Raw genomic sequence first — 17,187 nt, forward strand, 5'->3', positions numbered from 1 at the left:
CCAGTTTTACAACTTCATGAAATTTTCACCGAGATTCCTATGTTCTCTTTTAAAAGAGGGAAAACTATTGGCCAAATATTATACCAACAAAAGAAGGGTACAAAAAATGTAATAGGAAGTCACGGTAAATGTGGCAGTTGTCAATGGTGTGTCAACACCATTGAGGGTACAACGTGGACAGACCCTCAAACAAAGAAAAGAATAGTAGCCTCAGGGTCTACAAATTGTAAAACAGAAAAAGTGATTTATGTATTGATCTGCCCTTGTAACTTGGTCTATGTAGGGCGTACGTCTCGAGCTATTCACATAAGATTGAATGAACATAAATCAAGAATTAAAACTAGAACGTTACAAGCCCCTATAGTAGAACACTGCATCAGTCAACAGCATGAACCAAACCAGTTGAAGTGGAGAATAATTGATCAGTTAACAGAAGGGAGGGAGGGAATGGTTAATGTGGAAGAAATGTTAAATTATAAAGAACAGCGGTGGATCTATGTTTTGAACACAGTATCCCCTTACGGGCTTAATAACGAGTTAGAATGGATGTCGCTAGTCTAACCATGTATTTAGAATATCTTTTAAAGTAGGAGGATTCTGCTAAACATAAAGTAATAAATAACTGTACGGAGCTGTCTTTTACGCTGGAGTTTACGTCATTACGTATCCTCGGGCTTGTCAGATGGCCCTAGATATTTAAATGAAAAAACGCTGCCGCTTCCGGTGTAAAGAATTGGCGGTTACAGTGGTAGTCGGTGGTGAAGAGGTAAGCAATAAGCTAGGATGTCGGTAAAGCGATAGCTAGCTATCTATAGGAAGAGCTCTACTTCTATTGTAAATTTAACTATAGAATAATTTTAAAAGTTATTAACACATAGCTGTGCCGGTTGTACTTGCAGGGATGAAGCCTTGAAAAAGCTATCTCGGTGAAACATGTCAAAAGTTCAAAAACAGGACTTGCCAACAAGTCTTCCTGGAACTAGGTAACTTTACAGCTCTGTTGTAAGGGGATGAAGCCTTGAAAAAGCTATCTCGGCGAAACATGTCGGCTTGGACATCCCTTATAAACGCTGACATCTCAAGCCAAGCAGACTTAGCCACAGTTTTAAGCTAAGTATAAAAAGTATATATATAAATACAAATAAAAATAAATAAAAAGTCTAAAAACATTTAGCTCTAAAAATATAATGAGACCCAGTGACGAGCAGACACGTAAAGCTCAGGACAATGAAAAGTTTGAGTCCTGAGTGGTGCCACTGAGGGTCGGTAAAAATTACATATGGTTGCTTGTTTAGCAGGAAAGAAAGTATTTCTTAGCTAAATCTTTGATATATGAAGTAAGCACCTAGAGTTACATATAGTGCTTTGGGATTGTATTTTTAGATACTGGCAGGGGCCTTGAAATTTCTTTTAAGTACCATTTTAAATGGCGTTTTGGATTTAACAGGTGCCTGCTGGGCATCTAAGTTAAGGCACTGCGCAGAGTATAGAAGCCTTAATGTGGCAGGTACATGTACAGTATAACTTGCAATATTCTATAAGTTACACATGTAATTTATGTATTTATTTAAATCATTGTTTATCCCGTTTTCTCCACTGAGCTCAGAACGGGTTACAGATTGACATATCTAATATACATGTACAGTTAACGGGTTACAATTTGCCGTAGCTACAGTGCAAATTTTTTCAATAAAAGTTTTTATTCTAACTAGGGATCTAATCCCAATATATATTTCTTTGTAATCTGGTGGCTGTAAATGGAAGCCCTGCCTATGTCCTACCTGGGCTCCTTCCCTGTGTACAGTGTATACTCCCCTTGCAAATAGGTGCTACGTAAGATAAAAATAGTATTTAGGCACATAAATTCAAGTAATCTAATAATTAGGGCTTGAACTAGGACTCAAACTAGGCTCGAACTCGAATAATCTAATCTAATTCTTATTCCTATTGACCATATCTTCCCTTTAAAATTAGGGATCGAACTGGTTTTATAATAACAAGTGCATAAATATGATCTAAAATAAAACAAAAAATTGTAAGAAAAATTTTTTTAGAAGAAAAAAAAATCAAACTGTAATACAAAATTTTTATTACAGTTTTTTTTTAGATCATATTAATGCACTTGTTATTATATAAACCAGTTCAATCCCTAATTTTAAAGGGAAGATGTGGTATATAGGAATGAGGATTAGATTAGATTAGAGAGCAATTTTAACCAGTTAGAAGCAGCTCCTAGCTAGTTAAATCACTTAATCGGCCATTTTCAGCAGCACTTACATTAACTATTTATGGATCACTAATATACCCCGGAAGGAGTTCAGTGTGATTTATAGGTTAAGAAGTTACTGGTCATATCCAGGAATTACAATCTTGCATTTTGGGTCATAATCATTACACTCTACTGGACCTGCACACAAGAACTGGCCCTACTCTTGAGCGCAGGTGCTAGGCAAGTCCCTCTTCCTTTTACTGCCGATATCTAACATTAATATTGTGCATACACTTTGCAGGCTGTTAGTGTTGAGCAACACCTGGCTCTCAGGGATGGCTCCAAGGCAGTGGAACACTCTTCCTAAGGAACTAAGGCCTAGATTCACTAAACTCACCGTTGTTGGGCGATCCATGGCAGAGTCTTGCTGAGCGACCGATTCACAACAGCTTCAGCATGCAAATGATGTGATCGGACGCACGCATCCCACGGATCACTATAGAGCAATCGAGATGCATGCGCAGATCATACTACCACCCCTCAACCTCAAATTATGTCCTCTGGTTTTACCATTTTCCTTTCTCTGGAAAAGATTTTGTTCTACGTTAATACCCTTCAAGTATTTGAACATCTGTATCATATTTCCCCTGTCCCTCCTTTCTTCTAGGGTATACATATTTAGGGCTTCCAGTCTCTCCTCATACATCTTTTGGCGCAAATTTGCAGAGAGGGTGGTGGATGCCTGGAATGCACTCCTGAGAGAGGTGGTGGAGAGGAAAATGGTGACAGAGTTCAAAGAAGTGTGGGATGAACACAGAGGATTTAGAATCAGAAAATAATAGTAAATATTGAATTAAGGCCAGTACTGGCAGACTTGCACGGTCTTTGTCTGTATATGGTCGTTTGGGGGAGGATGGGCTGTGGAGGATGTAGATGGGCTGGAGTGAGTTTTGACGGAGATTTCAGCAGTTGGAATCCAAGCACAGTACCGTGTAGAGGTTTGGATTCTTGCCCAGAAAAAGCTAAGAAGAAAAAAAAAATTAAAAAATTTTAATTGAATCAGAAAGGGCAGACTGGATGGACCATTCGGGTCTTTATCTGCTGTCATCTACTATGTTACTATGGGACACGATCGGTGAGCTTAGTGAATCTAGCCCTAAATCTAGAAAATGACACCGGAAAGTTCAGGAAAGGGATGAAGACCATCCTCTTCACAGAATACTATAGCCAATAATGCAGCATAGAGGAGATAGTTGGCCAGTCCCCACTAGGAACATCTATAGGATAAACACAGTAGGAACAGGGGATGAGATAATCAGCACAGATAGCTAGATTTATCAGGAATTTAGTACTTCTAAGATGAACATAGATCAAGATACAGAAGTAGTATGAACACAGTATAAGATATTAAATATTGATGTATATAAGCATTGTCACAGGGTAGGCCCTTTGACTGAGCTGGGTAGTGAAAAGACACCGACGCCTAGGGCTAGGCAAGGGAAAATACTTTCCCAAAAGGAAAGAACACTACCTACACTAACACCTCAGCCCAGAACTAACGCCAGTCAGGGAAGGTTTAATCCAGAGCAAGAAAGTACCTATTTGTTTTCACCTGTGTTAAAGAAGGGAGAACAATGGACAAGTGGAACTAATAGAACTCAGGGTAGTGTTCCTGGGGTGAAGGTGAACCTGACAATTCATAACATTCATGGGGGACACAATTTCAGGCGACACCAGGAACATTCTAGCCTTCACTTTAGCCAGGAACAAGCAACACCTGTATCTCATCCTGAGTCATATAAGCACCAGTAGCAGTGCTCAGAGGTGAGGCAGCCACTGAACCAACCCACACTGGAGAGGAAACAGAACGGTGAAGGAAGACCAGTTCCAAGGACTCGCAGCAGCATACCTCAGCCTAACACTCAGGTTGGTCCTAGTTATATGGAATCTGAAATGTTAGAAGATGTCATGAGTGAAGCTTCAGATAATGCAGACTACTTAGACCCTGAGGAAGTCATGGACTTTAAAGAGGAAAATGTGGACACTGACCTGTGGGACATGGAAACAGAGGGGGTTTAAAGGAGGTTATGCTGAGACTTGGGCAAATAGCAAAACTAGGAAGTAAAATGTTTTGCTAGTTTAAGGAGCCAAGTTTTGGGGACTGGCTGTCTCTGTAAACTTAAGTTTAGGAAAGTTTACTGTAAGCCTTTGTGGCTTGCAAAGGTTCCTGCATCTTGCTTGTGCAAGAACCAGAGTTTTAGGCTGTGGCAGTTAGCACTGCACAGCCCTGGCAGTAGTTTTGAGATATTTTTTCCTTTTGGGGGTTTTTTTTCTCATAGACTGGATCGTGGGTTCTATTTTGGGAGGGACCACAGCCAGCGGTCATTGTGGGAGGAGGTCCTTTCTGCCTTGAGCTCTGCATCAAGATCCAGTCTAAAGCTGCCAGAAGTCATTGTGAGCAAGAGACTGAATCAAACTGCGTGAAAGTATTTTGAGGTCCATTGACTATAGCATTGGAATAGCAAAGAGTCATTTCGGTACTGTTTCTTTGAAGTGCAAGTTTTTCCTTTAAACTATGAGTGCAATTTGAGTTTTGGAAACTGAAGTTCCTATTGGAATAAAGTATTTTTGAATTGGAAGCAAACTGGGTGTTTTATTTTACTTGATCCACCAATTCCAAGTAAGAACTGATAATCCTCTAGGTCAGCACCGTGTACTCTGGCTCTCTCGGCCTTTCCCCCTTAGGCCCGGCCCGGCCTGGAGACACAAGGTGACAGTATATATTTATATGTGTGTATAAGAAGGTATAATATGAATAAATATATAATATATTTTATATAGGTATGCACAAGTAGGCATGTATAAGCAGATAGATTGATTATATATGATAAATGAAAATAAGAAAGAGGATTGATTGATTACGGTTTGACGGCTGTATTGAGAATCAACTCAGAAAACACTAACTCTGTATTGTAACACCTTTACAAAAGCACAAGAATTGATTAAGGTTTATAATGTATTGATTATGGTTTAATAATGTCTGTGTTGAAGCCATCCCAGGAATTGTAAACTCTGTATTGTAACACCTTTACAAAAGCTCATGTATTGTAACACCATTGCAAAGCTCATATAAACTGCTCTGAATTGACTCTCCCAGTCATTAGCAGCGGTACAGAAGTTTTCAATAAATATTAAAATCGCTGTAAGGCCAATGATTTCTACCAGTTTGCCAGAGTTTTGTGCACCTGTGCCATAGGTAAGAGAACTGACGATCCCTCCTGCTTTTGTCTGCTGCAGTCTCAAAATAGCTGCTGGAGCCTCCAGAAGCAGTCTCGTGAAACTGCTACAGAAGGTCCTAGCAGCCATTTTCTCGGTGGAGCCATGGGCAACAGTGACTGGGGATTGCTACTACCCCCTCTAGACCACCAACAAAATGGTAATCCAGGGAGAGGGGGGAGTTCCTTGTGTCAGTGGATTAGGAGAAGGGGTGGAATTCATTGGTGTATAAAAATTTTGGGAATCGCTCATCTGTAGCCTCTGTGATAAGGAAATTTTCCCATTATTGGGGAAGCAAAATGTAGGTATTATTTTATTTGTAATGTTATTGAAATACTAATTTAAAATGCTATTGGAAAACCTGGCCAGTGCTGCCCAAAGTCAAAAATTAGATGGTGAAAGAAGTAAAGGACTAGACTTATTTTCTTTTGCCATGACATGGCCATGATTGGTGAATTTTTACAGAGTTACTGTGATCAGTGAAGCAAGTATGAATTGCTGCCAGTAGCCTCAAGCAAATTAATTTTTCTTTACAAAAGCAGAAACTTTTAACATTTTCCCATATCACAAAGGAATATAATTATCTCTTAGCAGGAGCTGAAACATTATTAACAGGATCCTCTTAAGCATTCAATACTTTCCTGACCTTTGCACCCCGGAAACTCCAGCCACAAATGCATAAAAATATGGAATTTAAGAAAATGATGTACTAGCATCAGATGTACAAAGAACGATATTCTGCGGGAAAGAATATACTGTATGTGGCATAAGGTCCTTTGGTTTGTGCACAACCTGCCATGTACAAGGGGGTGCTGAAATGTTCACAGCCCAGCCAAGAGAATGGCTTGGATAAGGTTCAATCAATGATCTGAAACAATGCCAAAACTGAGAATTTTGTTTCTGCAAATTGGCACTTAACGAAATAAGATAACACTCTTTTCAGCTTAGGAAGCTAGTTGGTTGGGCTGAGAACTTTTCAGCACCCCCTCGTATGTAATAGAAGTGAGCCAAGTATATGACAATCAAGCCATTGTGACATCACAGATGAGGTTGGCTCTTATTGGTGGAATGAGGCATTATGACATCATAGTTTCAGTTCTGATTACCAGAGACTGAAACTCTTCACACTACCAGGGGGAGCTAGAACGTTCTCAGCCCAACCAAGAAGAGAATGATGTGGATAAGGTTCAATCAATGATCTGAAACAATGTCAAAATAGGGGAGAACATCTTTAAACCTACCAGAGAATTTTCCATTCTATGGACTTTCACAAGAAAATTCAAATTGGTGGACTGCCCTGTTCCCAATCAGGTCAGTGAACTCGCTATTTCCAAAGTCACACTGCAGACATCAGAACGTACCCTGAAGAAAGCCACAGTATGATGCCTGAAACGTTGGTTTCTACCTGACAAAGATCCATCGAGACCTGGAAACCCACATCAAACTCAACAGAGAATTTTTTTTTTTTCTGCAAATTGCCACTTAACGAAATAAGATGACTCTCTTCAGTTACAGTGTCAAAATAACGCTCAGAACTTAGAAAGTTGGTTGGTGGGCTGAGAACTTTTCAGCACCCTGTCATATGGCAATCTCTGATATCTTGCATGCTTTCCGGGGACCTCTACCTATCTGGTCTCTGACCACCTGGCAAGAAGAGGACTCCCAAAATGGAGAGTGGAAGGTCATGTCATTGGGAGGAGGCTCAGCCATGTTATGACATCCTCCAAGTAAATCTGAGGGGTACCTTGCCATATACCAAACCTCAATAATTTACTTGTGGTGGAATTCTGCGCGTGCGATACCATGGTTCATATAAACAGTAAAGATCTAAGTCAGCGAAGGAGGATGCGACCCACTGCAGTTCATTTCCTCCTACTGCCCGTGTCTGCACTGAATTTTGCACAGCATGTGCAGAATTCTGTGTGTCCTGAGGAGATGAGGAATTCTGCACTCGCAGAATTCCATCAGGAGTAAAAATTGCATATCTGTCTTCCAAGCCTTTAATCACTTTAGTGAATGAAGTAGATATTTACTTCAAACTAATTCAGCAACCTGGATTTCTTGTTTTCAGAGGAAACAAACTTTGCCTGTCTACCAAGGTTTTCTGCAACATCTGGTGCTTGAAATCTGCTACATGCATTTATTGCATCAAATGAACTGCAATTTATGCCTCTTCAGCTCTTGCAGTATCTTAGAACATGTTATTGGTGAATATACTTTAAGCTGATCCATCAAATGCCATTGTTATTTCTTATATATCCTTCAGTCAAATGTTGTCGTACCAAAAGCATTTCACTGAGCTTGCAAATCACCATTCACTTTGTCCATGATTTCTGCTCGACCCACAAATATGTATTTTTAAATTCATAACCTACAGTTTTTATAAGCTGTTTCATCTGCTTTTAAAGAATTGTACTCTCGAATACAGTGATTTTTTTTTTTTTTTTTTGCATTATTCCATGTATTTTCCATCTTTACGGAAATTTGCATAATTTCAAAAATGCTGACACAAATATACTCCCTTCTTTGTCCATTCCATTCATCTATAAGGTTTCATGACTTCACCATCCACACCATCCAATCCCAGTTGCACCCTAATTCAACCATATCAACACATCTCATATACTGTAACACCATTACAGAAGCTCATATAAACCGCTCTGAATTGACTTCCCAGTCATTGGTAGCAGTATAGAAGCTTCCAATAAACACCCAATAAACAATTTGCAACTTTTTCAAAATGAAGTAGGTCTACTCTGCTTGGAGGAGCTATGCTTGGGTGCTGCCCCTATTGATCAGTATCATTGAGGGGGAATTCTATAAATAGATGATGGAAAAGAACACTGCTAAGTGCTATACTAAAAAAAAGGGCGCCAAATACAGAAAATACAAAATTTTTTTTAGCAAGTCCAAATGACAAAATAACTAAGACATTGCATCACCTCAATGGTCATGATTACCCAATTTTAAAATCTATAAAAATATTAGGAGTCACTTTAGATTGCCATCTAACTTTGGCAGAACATTTGGTGGTGAAAAAGTACGAATATGAATTTGGTAGTGAAAAAGTGCTTTTTTGTGCTATGGAAATTAAAGATCATCAAAAAATATTTTGACCCTTTATCTTTTAGATTGCTGGTGCAGGCATTGGTACTATCTATATTGGACTGCTGCAATATTGTTTGTTTGGGCGCACCAAAGAGAGTTGTGAGACAATTGAGAATAATGCAGAATACGGCTGTTCGCCTGATATTTGGGCTGAAGAAAAGCGATCATGTCAGCCCTTATTATCAATTATTACACTGGTTACCAGTGGAAGCACGAGTAATATTTAAATTTTCATGCCTTTGTTTCATGTTGGTCTGGGGATTGGCCCCTACCTACCTGTTACCTCATTTTGTGCTATATAACCCCGTGAGAGTAACCAGGAATTGTAACTTATTTGCATACCCCAAGAGTTCAGTTGTAAATTTAGATCTTTTTTAGACAGGATGCTTGCATTTCAAACAAGTAAACAGTCCTGGTTGGGTAACTTTATTAGCGGAGCCATGCTGTCATATGGCGCCTTCCGAAAAGAAATCAAGACAGCACTATTTGATAAATTTATCTCTTAATTTGAGATTTTATTCTCAATAGAATACATTTTTTACTGTCCTCTTAGTTAATATGCTGTATTCTTAGTATTACCATTTTGTATTTTGTTGATTGTCCAGTTTTTCTCTTTTGTGTAAACCGCCTAGAATTCTTTTGATTGAGGCGGTATAGAAAAATAAAGTTATGGTACGTTATGAGTGCCGATTTCTGTGCCCATCTCTGGGTGCCAGGCTTATGTCTGCTGAAACCTGGTAGAAATCCCAGCACCCAAGCTGGTCATGGAGACCCATTATTCTATAACATTGCATCAACATTTGGAATGGCCACGCCCCCTTTGGCTTATGAGGCGAGGGATTCAGGGTCTGATCCTATAAACAGCACCTAACCATGCCTAACTTCTAGGCATCAATTCGCACAGTTGACAATCAACCGCTAGGCCTTCTTTATAGAATCATGCCTAGCGTTGCCTAGGCATCCTTGGGTGTCATTAGGCATCACTGAGGTAGGCACCGGTATAATTTACCATGCCTAATCTCTGCCCCTAACCACGCCTACCTTTTAGGTAGGCACAGGTAGGCATCATTAGGCATTGGAGAGCACCTGACTTAGGTGTCACATGGATATCCCTGAACAATTTTTTAAAATTTGTAATTTAAAAAATTGTTTTAATTGCATGGTCAATCACCACCCCATTTAACCAATTAAAAGACAATTTAGTTACGCATAGATTTTAGTTAGGCGTTGCAAGGCATCCGGGATTAGGGCGCCGTTTAGAATGACGTGCATGCAGAGGCGCATACAAATTCTAATTGGTGCCAATTAATGTCAATAATTGGTTGTTAGCATCTAGGGAGTGCACCCAAATTTGGACTCCATATAGGGCTCCTCTTATCAATCCGCAATAGAGCATTTTACCGCCAGCCTGTGGTAAAAGGCTCTACTGCTACTTGATAAAAGGAACCTATGGATTGGGGGGATTGGACTCTTGGGGCCTCTTTTACAAAGGCGCACTAAGCATTTTAGCGCGTGATTAGCGCACGCTAATCGCTAACGCATCCATAGACTAACATGCACGCGTTAGCGGTTAGCACATGGTCAGCACGCACTAATTAGCGCACGCTAAAAAGCTTAACGCGCCTTTGTAAAGGAGGGGGCTAGTCACACATCACCAAAGGACTATTTTGTTTATCCACAGGAACCTTTCCACATGCCTTCTCCCATTCCAGACACAGTACACTGTCAGCGACAGTTCAGTTCAACTGTCATTTGAATGTGGCCTCTTATTCTCAACCAAGAACACTGAATCTTTACAGGAAAAAATTACTATTAAATCAGTTCCAATTCAAATGGAAACAAAAATAAAACTTTTAGGGGTCATTATTGATAAAGATTTATCATTTCATGACCACATCAGTTCTGTAATAAAAACATGTTTCTATAAACTCCGCATCATTCGTTCATTAACTTCAATCCTGCAGATCGAATCTATCAAAATTCTGGTTCACTCTCTGATCATTTCTCACCTTGACTATTGTAATTCCCTTCTTAACGGTCTTCCCCAAAAAGAAATCCGACGTCTCCAACTGATTCAAAATACTGCTATAAAACTTATTTATAAACTGGGTAAATATGATCACGTTACTCCAATTCTGAAAGATGCTCACTGGCTTCCTGTGGCACACCGAATCACATACAAAATTATCCTTTTGACCTTTAAAATAAAATCCTCCCATCTACCTTCATTTCTACATAAACTCCTTATTCCCCAATGTTCATCTCGTACTTTAAGATCTACAAATCAAAATCTTCTTTTGATCCCCTCTATAAAACACTTTTACTACACACGGAAAATAAATTTTTCTGTCTCTGCTCCAACATTGTGGAACTCTTTACCACAACCTCTTCGCGACGAGCAACAACTGGATAAATTTAAGATAGGTCTAAAGACTTTTCTATTTCGCGACGCATTCACTTCAGTTTAGTCTCTACTTTTCCTGATATTTCCAATCATTTACCTTCAAAAATTATATTTAAAAAGACTTTTCCCCACCCAAATGTTTATTCCCATTCCCTCTTTCTCCCTTTTCTCTCTACAATGTAACTTTACCCTCCCACAAACCTCTCTCCTCACTATCAAGTTTGTCTTGTTTATGTTTTAATGTACACTATATGTACTTCTAAATATTTATTATATTAATTTTTTTCTTTCTTACCTATATATTTTTTTTATTGTAATGTAAACCGGCCAGATATTTATTTGATGGTCGGTATATTAAAACCTAATAAACTTGAATGTAAATTAAGAATTTTCCCAGGGCACAGCATGCTCCTCTTTAAAATGTTATCTCTCAATATTTTCCAGCAGTAGATTATTATTATCGACCAGCCAGGGAAGATGTTGTCAACGTGAGCAACTGTAAAGGGAGGAGAGTGGTGCAGTGGTTAGAGCTACAGCCTCCGCATCTTGAGGTTGTGGGTTCAAACCCCACGCTGCTTCCTGCAACCCTGGGCAAGCCACTTAATCCTCTCTTGCCCCAGGTATATTAGAAAGATTGTGAGCCCATTGGGATAGATAGGAAAATGCTTGAAGTACCAGTATGTAAACCGCTTTTGAGTGTGGTTGTATAACCACAAAAAGGCAGTGTACAAGTCCCAACCCCTTTCTCTGATGTCATAATGCCTCATTCCACCAATGCCTAAGAGTCAACCTCATCAGTGATGTCACAATGGCTTCATTGTTCTATACCTGGCTCACTTCTGACACTGTATCGGAGGAGAGTGTGGCATAACAGTAAGAGCTACAGTCTCACCATGCTGAGGTTGTGAGTTCAAATCCCGCATTGCTCCCTGTGACCCTGGGTAAGTCACTTAATCCTCCACTGTCCCAGGAACATTAGATAGAATGTGAGCCCACCGGGACAGATAGGGAAAATGTTTGTATGTAAAACAAAGCAGTATACAAGTCTCAATCCCTTTCCCTAAAGACGGGTTATTTTACCACAACTTGACAAGCAAGTGCCATTTTACTTGTCACGCTCTTATTATTATTATTATTATTTTTTTTTTAATCAAGGCATTCTTCCCTTTTTTATTGGCATGTCACCAGTCGCTTATCCTCAGCTTAGTAACTGAATTTCATTATTTTGCGTACCTGACAAGCAGTACTGTAAGATTCTCATCCAAACTAATGATAAAAGAAAAACTAAAGATCAGAGGAAAGAAAATGAGAATTTAAATGGAGCTGAACCTCTCCCTCTGTGAAAAGAAAAGGCTGCCGTGATAACTCATGCTACATTATAAATCTTCCCCCTGGAGCAACGCTTTAATAAAATCCACGGTAAAAAGTCAAACTCTCCCCAGTAATTCAGTTTAAACCTTCATAATGCATTTATTAGTGTACTTGCAGCTCCATGAGAAAGGTGGCCAAAATAGGTGCACATTTCAGAATTAAATTTCCTGTCACTTCAATTCCTGAACTGATGGAAAGAATGAATATGATGCGTAGGAAGAAACGAAGTTTGCATTAGGAACAGACTAAATAAGTATTTATTAAATAATTTTAGAATAATGCGTCATTAGGTTCGCCAAGTAGGACATCGTTAGTATGAAAGGCACCCTCTCTCTCTACAATAAAGTTACTGAGATGAGACATTTTACATTGTAAAGAAATTTCTTGGGAGTCAGAAACAGGGCTTCTTCATTTTGCAGGCGGGCACGGTATATTAAATGCTGGTTAAACATTTCATTGCAATTCAAACTTAGAGCAGCTTGTTGACACGGAGGGCCATCTTCGATAGTACAGCCGAGACCAAGTCCGGACGTCTTGAGAAAAACGTCTAAAACTCAAGTGCAAAAAAAGGTCATGTTCGAAACTGCAAGATGTCAAGCCCTAGACACGCCTCCAACACTCCCACTTGAACTTTGGATGTATAGTACTTCTGTTAGTCAAGAAGTCTAACAAGACATCTGGAAAGACGGTTTTGAATATGACTAGTTGGATGTCTGGGCCCGTAAGACATCCAAGTGCCACTTTATGAATTTTAATTTTTTTTTTTTTTTTTTTTTTACATCTTTCTTTTTTGAAAATGGGCCTCTTGGTATTTTACAGTATTAGGCTTTAAAAAATAACTTCCCTCCCGTTGATCAAGCTGTGCTGCCGAGCCGCGCAAGTTTAAGGGCCAAGCTGCACGTTATAATCCTATGGGCGGTTCAGCATTTAGGGCTCCTTTTACGAAGGCGCGGTAGCGGTTTAACGCGCGTAATACCGTGCGCTAAACCGCCGGCCATGCTAGCCGCTACCGCTTCCTCTCGAGCAGGCGGTAGTTTTTAGGCCAGCGCGGGGGTTAGCGCGTGATGAAAAGTCACGCGCATTCAAACCCACAAGCGCGGCTTCGTAAAAGGAGCCCTTAGTTCGCACTGCTCTGCAGTGTGGCATGATAAAATAAAGGGGGGTGAGGAGAGGTAAAACTTTTAACATTGCATATACATGGTACAGATAGTTGAGTTTCTGTGTATTTTAGAGCAGTGGTTCTGAACCCTGTCCTAGGGGACCCCCAGCCAGCGGGTTTTTAAGATATCCTTAATGAATATGCATGAGAGAGATTTGCATATAATGGAGGAGACAGGCATGCAAATATGTCTTATGCATATTCATTAGGGATATCTTGAAAACCCGACTGGCTGGGGGTCCCCTAGGAGAGGGTTGAGAACCACTGTTTTAGAGCAAAGATGTTTGAGAGAGAGATTGTGTTGGATGCTTCAGTCGATTTCAATACTAATATCAGGAGCAATCCCAAGCTTAACAGATTTTCAATTTTGACTTACGAACCTCCTATTTAATTCATTGTCCTAAGCTTTATGTGCTAACTCCTCACCTGTTCAATAGAAAACTTGCAGTTTTAGAGATGCTGGAAGGGCTAGGAAGCGAAAGTTGTTGTTTATGCAAATCTGGGATCCATATTTTCAAGCCTAAAAGCTGAAGTGCAGTTTTAAGATGGATATCCTAATTGGGCTTTTATTTAGTAGGACTGAGATAGAAATGGTGTGCTTTGATGAGGTGGGGTAGAGAGTAGAGTTGCACGGGGACAGAAATCCCACCCATCCCCATCAGGATCCTCTCCGTCCCCACCCATCCCCGCAAGGAATTACCTCCATCCCCACCCGTCCCCATAAAAAGCAGCAATTACTTCTGACAGGATCATCAATTCCACAGTTTCTTTTGTGTTTGCACTGCTGTTTTCCTTGTGGAATCTCTTTGGTGGAACCCTTTTTTTGTTTTCTGTTCAGGTAATTAACTTATAAACCCCCTCTTTTACTAAGGCTGACGTGTCCATTATATTATATGGACAAACCCTGCTTCCAAAGCTTTTCATCCCCATGGGAGTCACGTTGGCTAGAGGGGGGTCCCCGTGGGAGTCCCGTGGGCCAGAGGGGGTCCCTGTGGGAGTCCCGTGGGTTGGGGGATTCCCGTGGGACCCACGGGATTCCCGCGATCCCCGTTCCCATGCAGACCTCTAGTAGAGACTACTATCGGGTGGGGAGGCGAAGAGGGGGGGGGCTTGGGGAGGGGAAGTTGAGGGTATTGAAAGTTTTGAAAACATAGTCATATATTAAGTGGGGTTTGTTTGGGGGTTGAAGGCATTATTTATGTGTTTATTATATTAATGTATTTGATGCATCATTATTATATTAAGTGTATTATGTTGTATTTGATGTTTGCATCAATAAAAATTGTTTGAATCATAAATTTTGTAACAGTGTAACTTCTAAACAGTTCATTTAAATAACACTTAGGGCTCCTTTTGCGGAGGTGCGTTAGGGCCTTAACGCGTGGAATAGCGCGTGCTAAATTGGCATGTGCGCTAGACCTTAATGCCAGCATTGAACTGGCGTTATTTTAGAAGCGTACTGCGTGGTTTCGCGTGCAGTAATTTTGTGCGTGCGCTAAAAACGCTAGCGCACCTTAGCATAAGGCGCTCTTAGCGTTATATTGTAGTCTTGAAAGTCGAGGAGAAAGCCAACGTGTTTCGCTTCCCGCAAGGCTCATCTCCTTTAGTCCACCGACATCCGTCCTGACCACATTTCACTTCATGAGGTTGGTTTTACACTGACCAACGTCTCTCATGGGAGCCACATTTCATGTATTTTTTTTGAGAATTACTTGTTTTCGGCTTTCTATTTCCAATTGGTTCTACTTACGCCTTACGATTTACAGCTAGGACCCCTGAAGAAGTGTTTCTTCTAAACACAGACTGTCGGGTTCCGGTGTTTCATAAAGAACCTTTATTTGGAAAACAACATTTGTTGACTTTTTTTAATAAACTTCCTGATTTTTCTGTACATCATCTCTGCAGTTTTCTTTGGGTTTCTGTCACTTGTTTTCTACTGCAGAACTGTTTGATTTTTGTTTTTGTTCTTATCTTTCAGTGTTCTCACCATAAAATCATTGGGGTAGTGGTCAGTTTTTCCAAAGTGCTGTCCGACAGAGGTGACATGCTGGTTGGCATTGTCATCTTTAATATCTGTGTAAGTTGATCCTGGTCTTTAGCATCTGGCCTGTTTAACCAATGTAGGCCACTTCTTTGCACTTTTTGCATTGAATGATACATACCACATTGGTAAATGAACATTCACCAATGTGAAAAATTCAAATGTAAACTAAAAACTTTCCTTTTTAATGATGCCTTCATAAATTAACTTGCTTTTATGTGACCCTTATAACATTCATGAGAATCTTCTAAATTATTCTTTCTAGTCTCACTTTCAATTTTTATTATCTTCTACATTTTATCTTATTATTATTATTATTTTTACCCTCTCCTTATGTGCCCTCCCTACATGTTTCTTCAACCTTTATTTAAATTGTAACTTCTTCCCTATCCTTTCCCTTTGTTTCTAGTTTTTGTCAAATTTGTCATTATCCTTGTTAGTTTTATTAATAGTGATTTTGCTTTTATATTGTAATTTTATCATTATGTACATCGCTTTGAATTTAGATAAAGCGATTAATCAAAATCTGTATTAAACTTGATGTGAAGGAACCCCTTATGTTGGATGTTTTTCCCATATGAGTGACCATGGGATCCTTTGAGATGTGCTCCCAATTAAAAAAGGTCCACTAAAAAAGGAATTATATATTTTTTTCCATTATGTTTGTTTTGTTTTGACATATTACTTTTTTTTTTTTTTAATCTTTATTGAATTTTTCATTACCAACAAAAAGTGCAACACAATATTCATATCAGTAACAATAACAAATAAGCACTTAAATTTGATCAGTAGCAGTGCAACAATATAAACCCTCCCCCCACCCCACAATTACAGCAAGGAATCGCACTAAAGATATATCCCTCCCCGGATGCGTTTGAATTATACCAACAAAAAGAAGGATAAAAGAACTAACAATTGTACAAAAGACGTCAATGGACCCCAAACTAAGTTAAATATCTTAGAATGCCCTAGTTTCAAGTGTATTAATTTTTAATGTACCGACCATCTATGGGAATCTAGCTGGTTTACAATAAAATATTAAAAGAAGAATAAAAATTCTAGTAGGGAATAAGTTTAAAGAATGGAAGGGAAGTGTACATTGAAGACAATGACAAGACGAACTGGAGAGTGATGATAAAGGAAAGAAGGGAGTGGGGGTAGAATTACATTATTAGAGGTTAAAAACTAGTATGTCGGCATTCATTTTTGCATACCTATAGCTTAAGCATAAGCTCGCCCACCAAAAAGAAAAATTAAGTCGTTCACAATTTTTCCTTGAAGAGTAGACTAAGATGGCCACCACACCTTTTCACTCAATATTACGTAACCAGATTTGTAGGGAAATGTTTATGTTGTAATTAACAAGCTATTCATAGACTTTAACTCAGATATCTTAGCTACACTTCCAGGGGTGTCAGGTCAAAAGCGCGCTGGGACAAAGGCGTGCCCAGACAATTGAGCACAGCACGGAGGTGCGCGCCGCTCAAAATTACTGTTTTTAGGGCTCCGACGGGGGGTGTGCGTGGGGGGGAACCCCCCCACTTTACTTAATAGACATCGTGCCGCGTTGTGGGGGCGTTGTGGGTGGTGTGGGGGGTTGTAACCCTCCACATTTTACT

The 17,187-nt window shown here is 39.6% G+C and overlaps 1 protein-coding gene across 14 annotated transcripts in view; it reads left to right on the top strand.

Annotated features, from left to right (window-relative positions):
• Nucleotides 1-17,187, top strand: part of DAB1 (DAB adaptor protein 1) — a 692,719-nt gene that overhangs the window by 17,778 nt on the left and 657,754 nt on the right. For 13 of the 14 annotated variants that reach the window (XM_033916677.1, XM_033916676.1, XM_033916684.1 and 10 more), the window contains exon 1: nt 4,040-4,135. The exons of the other annotated variant lie outside the window; for it this stretch is intronic. The gene's annotated coding sequence lies outside the window, so the exon portion shown is untranslated. Of the gene's footprint in view, nt 1-4,039; nt 4,136-17,187 lie in introns of those variants that run through there. 14 annotated transcript variants of the gene reach the window in all.

The sequence above is a fragment of the Geotrypetes seraphini genome, chromosome 12 (assembly GCF_902459505.1).
Source record: "Geotrypetes seraphini chromosome 12, aGeoSer1.1, whole genome shotgun sequence".
NCBI lineage: Eukaryota > Metazoa > Chordata > Amphibia > Gymnophiona > Dermophiidae > Geotrypetes > Geotrypetes seraphini.